This window comes from Thermobia domestica, chromosome 9, assembly GCF_964235325.1.
Source record: "Thermobia domestica chromosome 9, izTheDome1.hap1.1, whole genome shotgun sequence".
Classification (NCBI taxonomy): domain Eukaryota; kingdom Metazoa; phylum Arthropoda; class Insecta; order Zygentoma; family Lepismatidae; genus Thermobia; species Thermobia domestica.
This window is the reverse complement of record NC_137462.1, coordinates 85,338,177-85,351,494: the sequence shown is the minus strand read 5'-3', so window position 1 is coordinate 85,351,494 and position 13,318 is coordinate 85,338,177.

Sequence of the window (13,318 nt, the reverse complement as noted above, 5' to 3'; positions counted from 1 at the left end):
TCCCTTCTAACAATATTGGCAGTGGACAAACGTTTGCTCGTGATGAAGCTTTTTGCTCCTAATTTATTTATTTTACTTTATTATTTAACGAATATGTTGAAAATATATTTGTCAGCAGACACGTATGCAGGAATTTATTTTGGGAGCGGTCCAAAGCAATTTGGGGGGTTCGACTTGAATATTAGGATAAATTATAATAAAATTTTTAAAAATAACCCCCAAAATTAGGTTAAATTTACATAAAAGTTGGAATTTGAGAGTGAGTCCGGACCCCTTGAACCCCCCTAAATGTGTCGTTGTTTGTCAGTAACGTTTCCTCATTGTGAAACCCTCAGAATATATAAAGGAAAACGAGTTATTTTCGATAAAGTATCACTTCAAGGAGACGCGACATTTTTATTGCACATGGTGGTACCCTACCTTAACAAGGGCAAGAATTCTTTCCCTTTGGTTCTCTGCCATCGCGCTATATCAAAAGGTTAGGTTTGTAAAATATTACTCCTAGGAACAAACGTGATTGGCAGAGAACCGTGATACTGAACAGAACTCCACAGAAATGCATGGTGAACTTTCGTTTATAGCTACCCTTTGGTGATTTGCCCACAAGGTCAATCGAGTGATAACTCAGTTCAGTCTCTGTTCTTAAGCCGTGTTCGTATTACTTCGAACAGTTTTGACGTGTGTTTTCCAAACCACCATAGGAACAGACAATCAGGGCAAATCATAGCATACAATACATTTAAGCAAGTATATTTGTCGCGAAATTATTACACACATTACCCAAAGACTCTTAATATATGAATCTATACATTTATTTATATAGATAAAGCAAACAGTGGAAATTACCTATCGAAAGAATAAATTAACAGCGCGATCATAATGAAAAGCATGCCTCGTAATATAACAGACTTCTTTCGCGTAAGAAATCGAAACTCAGTTAGTCAGAGCAAGTAGTCTGTACGAATTAGGTAGTTAGTTTAAGCCCAATACGAGTAAGGATTTTTATTACTATTGTTTCTCTCTTTTTTACGTGAGGAAAAATCAAATTGTGACATCGCGATATCAAATGTATTTGGTTAGGTAACTTTGTCTTAGCTAAATTTTAAATATCAGTAACCGTCGAAATTATTCCACTAACCGATCAGTTATTGAACATTTCAAACACGTCAAACCAGTGGCATTACATGAAAGTTAACCTCTCCTTCGCAGACCTTAGTTATGCGTCCGTACTTTCAGGGACGGACCAAGAACCGGGCAACCCGGACGACTTCCCAGGGCGCCAAAACGAGCCTCAAAAAGTAAATTTTATAATGTGTTTTCTACTGACTTTTTTGGGTTATATTCTTGTAAAGTAGCGGCAATTACATAATCTTTTTCCATTTCAGCATGGAATTAGAGAGTTTCATAGTATTAAGGGGACTGTATCGAGAAATGGAGAGATGGCATGTAGAATAAAGAGTGGAGGAGGAGTAAGTATTGTTTGTTTGTTTGCTTGAGTTTAGCGTTCCACGGTTATGCCTTAATAGCCAAAGGAGATATGGATACTGATTATAGTGGAATCCGAACTACGTTTATCGTTCAACAGTAACCCACTGGGAATTGGACCCGGGACCACAGAAAGCAGGTGTGCTTGCCACTAGACCAAGTGGGGGGGGGGGGCCGAGTTCGTATTGTTTGTAACAGGCCATATTCTTTGTGAAGTTTTCCTAGGTAATGAATGTCTTTTTGAAAAATGGGTTTAAACCAGGGTGGAAAAAAATCATGATTTTTTCCAAAAAAATCATTTTTGTTGATTTTTTTGATTTAAATTAAATCTTTTTCTTCGTATGATACAAGTCGCGAACCGAAGAAAAAACATTAGGAATTAGTATTAAATGTTAATTATGTCATTTAAGTGAAAGTATTGGGTTTTAATTTTGAATTAAATCCCAATCGTTAACCTATTTCAATCCCAAACAATGTTTCTTAAGCATTAAGGAAAAAGTACAGCAATGTATATCAACATGACACTTTTCTTTTCACGAAAGTTACTGATATTTGGCAGGGGCATATTTTTAAACAATTGGAACTAGCTAGCGGCACGAAATACATATAAAGTACATAAATTTCGCCTAAAATTAACTAACTCACTCTATGACCTATGAAACCCGGAGGTTCAATGCCATGTTCACAAAAGCTCTCCTGACTTCTATCCTTAGTCAACTGAATCCAGTTTCTATTTTATGTTCTTATTTCTGCGAGATCCATCTTAATATTGCCCTCCCATGTGCGACTAGGTCTTCCTAATGGTCGTTTTCCGATTGAACTTTCAGTTAAAACTTTGAAAGCGTTCCTACTTTCTTCCATTCTCGCTACAGTCCTGCCCACCTGAACCTCCAAGATTTGATGACCCTAACAATGTTTGGTGAATGGTATAAATTATGTAGTTTCTCATCATGAAGTTTTCGCCATTTCTCATTTCCGTTCCTTTTGGTTCAGAATATTCGTTTCAGGATTTTATTCTCAAATACTTTCAGTCTGCGTTCTTCCCTCAGCGTAAGCGACCATGTTTCACTACCATACAGCACAACAGGCATAATTATCGTTTTATATATTTTAAAGCTTCAAATTCCTCGACACAATTCGCGATGTAAGAGATTTTGAACTGAATAATAACACGAATTCCCTGAAGAAATTCCAAAATAAAAAAAATCAAGATGATCAGTTCCAGAAGAAGAAACACTTGTGATTGTTAAAAATATGCTTTATGTGACGTGAAAAACAGTTCAAATGCGAGTTGTCCGTGCATTTAAGACATCTATACATAGCAGGCACGTTTTTATACTTTTCTGTTGGCTATTTTATTTCCTCTTACAATTTTTTACTGCACAGACACGGCAAATTTTCTGCAATCACATCGCAGATCTCGGCATGTTCTGCAATGGGGTCAAGTATCCACTTTATCAAAAGTATTATTCGATATTTTAACCCATCCAAAATTTGTCGTATTACGATCCCGAGGAACTTCTATGTATTTAGTACATAAATTTCACCCAAAATTTTAAAATCTATTTTTTTTTGTTTCCGAGAGGGGATCGAACCCTCTAAATACGCCCCTATTATCTGGAAACAAACAAATAGACATGAACACAAAAGAGCTTTCATCTTAAATGTCCATGGTGATTTCCCCGTTGGAACAGAAATTTTAAAACCCTGTGTTACAAAGAGAAGAAAGCAGGGTTCACCCGTAACCCGTTCAAACGGGATTTTCCCTGATAGTTCCCACATGATACTCGTTTCATGCTGTGCTTACATACATTTGAGTCTCACTGTATTATGATTATTATCTTCCATAATCGGAATAACAGAAGAGAAACGGGATTTTACTTACTTTCACTTTAAATTAATTCATTTCGGAATTTGATTTAAATCAACGATTTTTATTTAAATGTGTTGGGAAACAGATTTAAAGAAAAGAATGATAAAAAAATATGGATAAGACAGACACACACTAAACGGTGTTATTCGAATCCTGTACTATTTCAGTGGGGGAATGTGTTGGGAAACAGATTTAAAGAAAAAAAAACAAATGGATAAGATAATCTGTGGTTAAATGAATTTTAAAAAGATGAACTATTAAAATGTTTTGTTCAAATAACTTGGCCTAAGGGACAAGATAAACAAAAGAACAAGGCCTCTTAATTGTGAAAACCATAATAAAGTGGGGGATATAAGGAGAATCCATGCTGGCTAAAGGGACGGAAGCAGCCAAAGACGAAGGAAAAGTTATTCAGCCATGTGGGCGAGAGGATTCCACCTAACATTCATGTAAGACCTTTTCTCTCTTTGTAAAATCTAAGTTAAAGAAGAATCTAAGCCAAGTAAGGTCTCTCGTATACAATATCTTGTGTTTACAAAATTTTCTTTATTTCAATGTAATTTTATTGTGTTTTTGCATTTTCATATACTCTCTCTCAGTGTTAATAAAGTTGCTTACTCAAGTATAATTCCTGGTTCTTTTACTGACTTCCTCAGAAAAAAAATAAGAACCATAATTTTTAAATTAACTTTAGTAAAATACTGACTACCAATACTCAAAAATATTCCTGGTTCTTTTACTGACTTCCTCAGAAAAAAAATAAGAACCATAATTTTTAAATTAACTTTAGTAAAATACTGACTACCAATACTCAAAAATGTTGAATTAACAATTTTATTAATCATAAAAAATCAAGTGATTTAAATCTTGATTAAAATCGTGATTTAAATCAGACTGATTTAAATCAATCCACCCTGGTTTAAACTATTAAAAAGACTGTGATAAAATGTATAATATAGGCTAGTACTAGGGAGGAGGGCGCCAAAAAGTCACTTTGCCCATTTGAAAATTTGGCCTGGTCCGTCCCTGCGTACTTTCTATACATTTTTTTGGCTTTACAGCTTGTGCGGTTCCCACGCCACAGGGTTGCGGGGGCGCTATTTACGCTTATGCTTCTAACGTAATTCAATAACTGTTTTAGAAATTCTACCATCAACGTGGAAACGGGAGTATATATTTTTCTAATTGTCCTATAGAACATTAACCCAGAACACCAGATGCATTTTTTAGAATGGGCTCTGGGTAAGTATAAGCAGGATCTGATGTTTCCTAAGTAAATTCCTTTCAGAAAGTTTGCTATTTCTTTAACGGTGATGTAAATAAACATACCCATCGTTATTAGCCCGACACCAAAAGATCCTGGACAAATCCCTCTAGAGCAACGATCGGCAAAAGTTTATTCTGCCTAATTTTATCAGAGACTCAAGGGTGAAACACTTGTTAACGAAAGCAATGCTGTGTATACACTGCCATGCTTCTGACAAAATACACAGTGTTTTGTAACCTTAGACACTTTTCCTATTCTTTTTGTCACCCTTTGTTGTGTAGGGCGCCGTTGAACAAATAAAGGAGCGGTAATATTACAGTCAAGGGGCGCTATAAATAATTACGTACTCCTTTTGCTACCTAACCATAACGGCCTAGGGTCATCTTCGGTAGAATAAAAAAATGCTACGTGATATTCCATTCACGGAGGAAAGGATGCTCTAAATATATTTATTATTAATTTTATCTGCCCTGCTTGTCAGAAATTAAATACTTTCTTTTGGGAGGGTGCTGAAAAGAGAGGGGCAAAATAAAACGTCGTGCCCTTCCTACATTTAAATTTGGTTACGTGGTTGCTCAAATTATTACTAAAGAAAGCACTTTAAACTAAGATGGCTAAGATTACTACATTATGTAACGGTGGCATATTCAGTATTATTATTATTATTATTATTATTATTATTATTATTATTATTATTATTATTATTAAATATGAATGTCATTGGAGAGCCGAAATTATGTGACACGAATCATTACATGTAGAGCTTTAAGATGAGTTGTCATAGGGGAGGAAAAAAAGAGGATTTTTCTGTCTGACACTCTAACGTAAAGATTATGTGCTGAAGGTAAGAAGCATCATCATTCTACAATAGGTTGCTTTATGTAGAATATCAGTTACTTGAATTCTCCTCCGGGCTACTTGCCTTATGTGGTAAATTCAAAACAATTTCAATTTAAAACAAATACATTGTAAAACTTTTCCGTAATTAAACATATATAAGGAAAATTAAATATTTAATAGGGAAATCTGTTATCAAAGTGTCAAAAAATGTATATAGAAGACTATCTAGTGATAAACATTTTGAAACTTTATAAAATTCTCCAAATTAGAATTAACATTTACCGGAAAACATTCGTTATGCACCAGTGAGCATGTAGTGAGCAGTGAGCACAGGGGAAATAATTACAAAACTGTTTGCAAACAAAAATTGGGGATACTAATGCAAGTGCGACAACGACATTTTTTCTTTTTTCTTTTTTTTTTTTGGTATCGTCATGAGTTTTACACAAATGTTACAATTTGATTCTTTCCTACATAAAAAATAAATAAAATAACCATACTAATAAAAATTACAGTTATACTTCTGTGGGGTTTAAACCAAGTAACTCCGGCATACTGACTCGTTGTTTTAACTAACTGAGCTATTTGTTTTCTTACCTGAACTCAACCTGAAGATGATTTTTCATTACGATCGTGTTACAAATTCGTCCCTTTCCATAGGCAATTGCCACTTTTTCTCTATCTATACGTTAATACTTAGTATAGATTCATATATTTGGAGTTCGCAGATAATGCATGTAATAAGACATATTAGAAATATTTCGTTAAAATTTTCGTTTGTAGATTTAATCCACATTTCTCTCAATGACATAGATGTCGCTGCTTCGTGTTGAACTGCAGAATTCTCTCGCGTTCTTGAAAATTTCCCACTTTAGCAGAGTTGGTAATTCTCGCGATTTCGGTCAATTTAATGTTTTTGCTTCTAATTTATTTATTTTAAGCTAATATCTAACACAAATATTAATAATGGGTTTGTTGTTAACCTGTCCTGCTGGGGAAACCTTCCGAAATTTCGAAAATATAAAGAAAACGAAGATATTTTAAAAAATACTTCAAAATAAAGAGACGCGTCATTTATTTTGCTCACAGTTGTACATTATCACTAGCAAACGAACGAACAGTAGGTCAGACACCTAAAACAAGTAGAAAATCATGTGCATACCACACGAATGAACTTAGTTTGTATGACGAGATATTTTCAGTATCTATATAGACCTATATATATTGAAATCGAAAACTGTAGTAGATTTCTACCATTTCCGATTTTAGTAGAGAGGTTAGAGTTTAGATGGAATATATTTTGGGAACGCTTAATTGATTACAGAAAACAGATTCTCACTATCTATTACCTATTACCGTGTTTGCTCTACAGAAATCAACGTTAAAACCAAACGTTTGATTTCTGCCACTTGAACAGGGGGTTAAGAGATAAGATAGTACCTATTCTTAGAATATTAAAGCGATTTTTTACAGAAAAAAAGAACACTTCTTATTGATATTTATCGTTTTTGCTCTATACCTAGGTATAGATCAATGTTGAAAACTAAATTTGTAGTAGATTTCTATAACTTTCAGGTTTAGTAGAGAGTTAAGGATGAAGATGAAATGAATTTGGGATGCTTAATCGATTGCAGGCAACCGCTTTTCGCTATCTATTATCGTTGTTGATCCATAGGGATCAATGTTAAAACTGAAAAACGTTGATTCTATCACTTCCGACTGGTGGATGACCTCCATCAGGAACTTGGATTCATGACTTTTGATCCATCACATCCTGGTCAAATTTGATGGTGATTCATCAAACAGTTCTTGAGATTTTTCGTCTCCCTACCAACAAACTCATAGACAGACTATATAAGGGTCTTAATGAATTATACCGACGAACCGTAAGAGGTGATTCCTCAAATCAAGATAAGATATAAAGTTCAAATGAACCTGAAGGGAAAAGCGCATAGTTTCAGCTAGGGCTATCGAAAATCGTGGATAAACTTAATATCAACATGCGCTATTTTGAATGGGCGGAGGCAGTCCAAATTAGCGTAAAGGAAGTCATGCATACACAATCCAAAAATTATCATCATCAATGTTCAACGGATGTGCAGATGATTCCCTTCACGGTGTTGTTCCCAAACATACTTCAACAGAAGTTCTTGATATGCTCTGATTTCAAGCTGAGTAGAAAGTATGCAAAAGATAAGTTTTGTCAATAGCAAATACAGAATACTTGGGCGGGAAGTAGTAAATGTTAAGGACCTTCAGCACCACGGTCTCTGTTATTCAAGATAATGCGGTATGATGTATCTATTCATGGCAAATTTTACATTTTTCTCACTTATAAGAGAGAAACAAAAGGCACAGCACGTTTATCCCGAACACGAGAGCCCACGCTGCTAGCGATTCGTAACACTTCCGACTTCTCGCCGAAGCATTCCATAATCACTGCTGTCAAGGCTTACCTTTAACCTATTTTGGATTCACCTTTAAATCAGAGCATGTCTGAAAACTCTATTGAGAGTATGATAATTATACTGTGAAGGGAATCCGTAGTACACCCACTTTACATTGATATTATATGCATTTTTTGATTGCATATGTATGACTCATTACGTTGCTATAGAGCCCAGGCTCGCGGCTTTTCAAATTCGAAATAGTGCATGCTGAAATTTAGTTCTTCCGCAATTTTGGACAGGTCTGAAACTATGCACCTTTTCCCACAGGTCCATATGAACTTTTTCTGTTACTTTGATGTGAGGAGTCACCTCTTACAGTTTGTCGGTATAGTTCGTTAACACCCTATATATTAGCGTGGTCCAGAATCAAATGCTAAAACTCAACTTGTTCAAAACAATCTTCTACAAGGCTTATTTTGTTCCTCTAGTCACAAGCTACTTACCTGCTAAATTTCAGCCTTATTACTCAATATTTACAGGTCCTCCGTTTTAAACCTTTCTGTTCATGTAGAGTTACCAATGATCTAATGCTAAACTCTTTGGGAGGTATACATTGGACCGTTTTCAAAAATATAGCGTATGCCCACCTCCGCATATACTTGTTCATTCGTAAATTTAAGGTAAATATATGCCGCACTATAAAAATATTAGTTGGGTAATGGGTATACGCCCTATTATATTCCTGTATACTACATTATAGTTTTCAATGCTACAATGTAATTTAACACAGTCGCTGTGCTAATAACTGGATAGATATAAGTTCGTAGCTTTCAATACAATCAATAGATGGCGACAGGAGAAGTAATAGTTCATGAAGTTCCACTTGCCAACCAAGCCCCTCTCAATGACCTTAACTTCTTGTCAGTTCTGAAAACTTATCCAGACGAATCTATTTCCAGTAATGCATATGCATCATTTTCAAGACGTCACTGCTTTTAATCTGAACATTTGTCAAGATTGGCACTTTTACATGACAGAATATCAGAAGAAACAAAGGGAAAGATGGTCCAAAGCCTGCAGTGGCCAGCGTTACCGAACATTCCACGACGATTTAAGCTGAGAAAGAAAACCCGAAGAACTTAATTTTAGGATGTAGTAACAGAGAGAACACTGTTAATATGTGATGTCTTAATGGAAAAAGTCAAAGAGAAGTTTCAGTCTGTTCTCAAACAAACTCCACAACACTGGCGAGATAATCCTTTTTTACAAGAATTTTATGAATTATCAAAACAAATGGCGCTGGTTGATGGTATAACTGAAAGAGATATAAGGTTCATCCAAAAGTATAATGAAACCTTGACAAAAGCTGAGGAACAGAAGCAGTTTATTCTTCGATTGGTTGAAAACCATCGTACAAATTTTCTCGTTCAGCTGAAGAAAACGTTTTCTTGTAAATTGGGAATATAAATAAATAGTGACATTTTTCCTTTAAAAAAAATTGACAACTGAAGAAAAGACAAAATGGAGCGACCTGTAAAGATGACTTAATTGTACTGAAATTTCGTTCGTTCTTTGTATACATCGAAAGGAATCAAATAAGCTTTGTGGACGCCCGACCACTGTTAGTTTTGTGTTTTGGACCACCCTAACATATATATAGGGTAGTGTGTTTTCGTATACCAACCTTCTTAAAATCTCATATGGCTTGCAGGGAACAATTTCGAAACGTCTGAAATCTAGAATTCGATTTTTTTTTCAATTGTTATACATACGTACTTATCTCGTATTGTCGCTCAAATGTAAAGAAAATATCTCATTACATAAAATACTTGTGTTCTACTACTCCTTTAGGATTTCTATATAGATGTCTGTTTTCTGTATATTTTAATTTGATTATCAGCTCTGAAGACGAAAATCGTTTTAGTTTTCGAAGACACTAATGGAATAAATATACACTGAGAAAAAATATATGTGCCGTACGTAATATCGTATGTTACATTTGTAAATCCTGTAGTTTTTGGACTTAAAGTACATCAAACATATAAAGGAAAGCATATGTTCTATAATACTTTCTGCATAAGTGTTCCATCTGTACGTATTCTCCGTATGAAACAATATAGGCGGTCAGGATCTCACATACAAATGGACGTATATAACATATAGCTGACGAAGGTAACATAAGTATATGCATGTGATATACGGAAAAATTTAGATGTCAGACATCGTGCAACGGCATGATGTAACATCTAAGGGCAGTGCCCATGTAGCATACAGATGACGTATGCTCCGTACTGATTTCTCTAGTAAGCAAGAGGATTCCGTATATTTGTACAATATACTGCTGTCGGGAGAAGGGTTTTTTCTCAGTGTAAAAATACCAATAAAACACTAAAAACACTTATATTGATACAGTACAAGCAATTTATTACCCGATATACAAATATATTTCTATTTATTTCCATTTATATACAAGAATTTTGCAATACAGAAGTAAGAATTATGGTTAAATTGAATGTTTCCTTCATCACTGCTTCAAATAAGTTCAAATATTACACACAGAGCGAACGTACAATTATAGATTTGTCTCTAATTTGTTTCCTAGACGAGCAGGCTATGTGAAACATACGGTATAAACGTTCTCACAGATATAGTAAGCAATCCTTAGACATAATTTCTGTTGTTAATTTTCTGATTTCGACTGTCTGACCATCCTTAGCACAAGCTCAATAACGAAGAATATGAGTCCACAAACTAAACCTACCAAAAGTAACGTAAAGGCGCTCATTAGCATTTCAAGACGAATAACAATTTTACTGTTCTTTTCCTTATAATAAAATGGATTTTTATAGTATGAATGATAATCGTAGTTGATGTCATCATACCATTTGAGACGCAACCCGCTTTCGAAACATGATACTGTAGTGCGACGAAAAGATTCTGTTAATGGTGATCCACGACGGATTATAAAAGCTCCAGGACTAGAAAAGTATCGCTCCGAACTGACATGAAACAGTGGTTGGCCGTATGAGTCACTATAAACATTTTGATATATATCAACGGACATTCGTGGAGTAATAAAGGCAAAGTCCTTATCATGTATTGTTCTTTGAAGAGCATTAAGCACTTTCTCTTCAATCACCCAATTATCAAATATAATTTTCATTATTGTGTGGTTAGACATTTTAAAAATTGCACGACCAATAGATTGTCCTCCATAAGATAACCCTGAACTTACAAGCTCCTCCATTGTGTTTACAACTGGATATTTTTTTGGTTGAGTGACAAATAGAAATAAGCCTGATTGGTACAAAGTGTTTATGACGAAACTACCTATAATCCATAAAATAAAAACGATTCTGACAAGCATTTTTGATGGTGGCAATTCAACAGAAATACCTAATAAAATGCTAAAATTGAAAAAGATCGGAGATTTAAACATAGAACTGTTTTCACCTTCTATAATAAGATTTCTCATAAGCTTAGATGATAATATGATAAAAGAATATGCCAACATCGTCAGTATCCAAGGAAGAGGTTCAAATGGAAAAAAGACAGTCATCCACTTTGGATATTCCTTCGAATGTGGGATAATCCATACAAGGTCAAAAAAATCAAATGAATCCCAAAAATCGAAATACTTAATTGCAAGTGGTACTAGTGGACTGGCAACTTTAAAGCTTACTTCATAGACACCATCAAATATCCGTTTGTAATCTCCCCTCAGTGTACCATTTGGGAATAGTGCTTGTCTTGACGATTCACGGTTTCCTTTGATAATTACTGAAAAATTAAGTTTATATTTAAGACTTTCTAACAGTTTTCCGGAAGTACCCAAAAGCTCTTGATTGCCATATTTATCTTTTCTTACCCAGAAAAGTGGGACTGTCCTTATGGCCACAACCATTAAAGCACACCTCTGTAAATTCTTAATTTTGTTTGGAAACAAGTTAGTGCCAATCACAAATGTTCCATTCGTCCAAACATCCAAACGAACAACAGTATTTCTTACTTTCTTGCAGTAATAGTGAAAGAATGGTAAATAAGAATACATAAGGACTGAAGGATACGGTAGGCTTTTCTTATCCATGCCTACCATGCAAGAAAACCTGTTTGTGCAGATAGTTACCACGACAGAGTTTATCATGTCTGCTTTATGAATAATATTGAAAATAGATTGAATACCTTTAGTAGCAAAATCAGCTTCAGATATTATTATAATACATTTTGTTGGTGGATTATGAAAACGAAATTCACTAAATTGACTAACTAAATTTGCAACCCTCGATGGTTCGTTGGAGATGAATATATAGGCCACAGTTACTTTTTCTTGTAGCATTAAAGTATTTAACTTCGACAAAGAAGGTTCGTCTAAAGTATGTGATCGAATTCTCAACGTTACCCTTTGACATTTTGTGGAAATGTATGTACCAATATCTTCTGTTTCTTTATCTTCGAAGATAACTAAGGTAGTGGAGAGTGGAAAATACTTGTGAACGATATCAATAGTGCTCTCAGCCAACTGATAATGATGGTTATAGTCACCTTTATTGACCTTCTCCAGTAACGAAAGAGATTGACCTTCCAAACTCATGATAACTTGTAACAAATAAAGTGATATAAACACCATCATAGTGATTCCCAAATTTAAATCTGGAAAAAGTAATGCAATTAATTCATTAATCAAAATTTTACATAAAATTCAGGAAGCATTATACAAAAATGGATTTATTGGTGTAATGAAAGTTAATTCTTCATACTCGGCTTAACTTCCCCAACACTTAATACTCATATACTTTCTTAAACGTTCCTTTATAATGCTAATTCAATGTAACGTTTCAGTTTCTAGTAAATAATCTGAAACTAATCACCACATACCATACCATACTACAAATACATGTATATCCAATTTTTTTGGAAACTAGAAATACAAACTATACGGGATCGAGAAATCAGAATGGATGTAACTGTACTTGCAAACAGACTCGACATTACTATCATCAATAAAACGGATCAAGAAGTAATTCTCATAGATGTAGTAGTGCCACTTATTCACAATATGCGCGATACTATTTAGTACAAAAAGTAGGAACTTTGAGAATCTAGCAGACAAAATAATAATAAAATTAAAAAGATAAGAAAGTATCAGAAAGTTGCAATAAGACCAATCGTCATTTCAGCTACAGCTATTGTTTCTAAAAGTACTGATACAGTTAGAGCCAGTACCTGCGCAGAATCGGGATAAAGGGGGAAATGATTTATACACTCAATCTAATATCCTTTCAAGACAAGAGTGATTTTTGTTACATCTATTATATGCAAGAAATGAAGAAAATGATCTATTTATCATCGAATAACGGGAAAACGATTGATCAGATTGAAATGAATTTTTCGATATAGTTATTACGAATCACCTTTATGAAAATTCATATCCCAAGAGAGGAGCAGGGATCATAATTCATGCAA